The following is a 1,907-nucleotide window of genomic DNA, read 5'->3' as shown; positions in this document are numbered from 1 at the left end:
TGGTTTCAAAACTGCAAGACAAGTAGAAATTATGAAACAATAAGCTAAAAAATATGAGTGATAAGATAAATGTTGGTATGTTGATGCATCAGTTTGATTGTTTTTCTCATAGAAAAACCAAAGATCTTGATGGTGTTTCCAAGTTGACGTGGCAACTGCAGCCAAACACCAAAACTTTTCCTTATTTCAAAGCCTTGTGTGTGTTTGTGTGTTGACAGGAGGACAGCAGTGTGATTCTGGGTTCTGTGGTTCTGGTGTGTATTCTGTGTCTGTTCGTGGATCTGCTCACCGCCGGCGGACTCGTCTTTATAAGTGAGTTGAAGCTAAAACCTTTTCACTTTACAGACGATATTCAGCTGTCTGATGGAGGTCATGTGAGGCGTTCACTGGCTGTGGGACACATGTCACTTTAACTTCATTAAACTTGAATTAAACTGAACCATTAACCAGGTCAGAACAAACATGATTTCATCTCTTTCTAAGTATTTTACTGTTACTGCTGAGCCATAAAAATGTAATTTTTTAACATACAGTGGTGGAAACACCCCATATATGTGTGAAATGTTGCATTAAGAATCACTCTCAGGTCTTCAAGTGCAATTACTTTTCATACAGTCACAGCCAAAGTACTAAACAAATCCTAAAAAAGTCATTAAAAACTAAAAATTGATTGGTTCCATAAAAATACATAAGACATTTTGAGTATTGGGTCATACTGGTACCAGTGATCCACTAATGAAGGTCGGCTTTTTACTAGAAGACAGTTTTTGCTGCCGTGCTTCGTGTCTGTATAAAGCCAGCACATTTGAAAGTTCTTCAGAGACAAAAATGGCTTTGAAATTGAAATTATTAAATGAAACTATTAGTTGTGGAAACAGTTGCAGGTTTGGTGTTGTTGGTTTTGCACACAGGAACTCGTCGTCTTGCTTCACTGATTTTAATTTTTCTCTGTTTAAAACGTCCTGAATGTGAATTAAAGCAGCTCTAAACAGTAAACTTCTCTCTGCATTCACGCTTCTCCTGTTTTTGTGTCTCTGCAGCCAGAAGATGGAGGCGACTCGACAAAATGTGAGTGGCTCGTTCACATTTTAACTTCTTCATTTGAGCTGAAGCGTTCAGTCGATCGATTGGTTGTTGAATATTGAAATAATCGTCAGTTTGAGATTTTTAAAGAAACATGCGTTAAGATTTTCTGATTCCAGACTTACAAAATTCTCAAACTCAATTCTTTTTTAACATTTAAGTCGGTCAAATGCAGATAATCTTGTCTTATTTGAGTTGTTTTCTCACTTAATTAATCTTTAAATGGAGCCTGGTGAGTGTATTCACTCATGGTCTTATGTACATTTTTACTATTCAGAATGCAGTTTAAATCACTTTTTACTTCTTCTACATCACACTAAACATTCTACATTTTACTGCAGTATATATACTGTATCACTACATCAAGAAAATAACTGAGCGATTAATTGAAGCTAAATATTAACATCAGTTGCAACACTAAACCACATTATTACTGCCAGAAACCAGAGTCACATCATGGTCAGATGAAGGTTTTCTGCCCTGCGTTAATGCAAATAAACAACAAAAACAAATTAATTAATCCAGAAAATTATCAAGAATGAAAATAATCATTAGTGACATTCCTAGAATGGACCTTCATCAAACCAAAGTCCATTATAAAAAGTTTAATGTTAAAGCTAAGCTGAAGACTTAATATCCATCCATCCATTATCTATACACCGCTTAGTCCTCACTAGGGTCGTGGGGGGCTGGAGTCTATCCCAGCTGACTCAGGGTGAAGGCAGATTCACCTGGACAGGTCACCAGTCTATCACAGGGCTACACTTAGAGACAGACAACCAAGCACACTCACATTCACACCTACGGACAATTTAGAATCACCA

General features: G+C 36.8%; 1 long non-coding RNA gene across 1 annotated transcript in view; it reads left to right on the top strand.

Annotated features, from left to right (window-relative positions):
- The first annotated feature begins 222 nt into the window (after nucleotides 1–222).
- LOC103356724 (uncharacterized) overlaps nucleotides 223–1,907 on the top strand; it is a 6,163-nt gene continuing 4,478 nt past the window's right edge. Inside the window, exons 1-2 of the long non-coding RNA XR_520154.1 lie at nucleotides 223–312; nucleotides 1,041–1,068. This is a non-coding gene — a long non-coding RNA (uncharacterized LOC103356724). The remainder of the gene's footprint in view (nucleotides 313–1,040; nucleotides 1,069–1,907) is intronic.

This window comes from Stegastes partitus, unplaced genomic scaffold, assembly GCF_000690725.1.
Source record: "Stegastes partitus isolate 25-593 unplaced genomic scaffold, Stegastes_partitus-1.0.2 Scaffold216, whole genome shotgun sequence".
Classification (NCBI taxonomy): domain Eukaryota; kingdom Metazoa; phylum Chordata; class Actinopteri; family Pomacentridae; genus Stegastes; species Stegastes partitus.
This window is presented reverse-complemented; position numbering and strand designations above follow the sequence as displayed.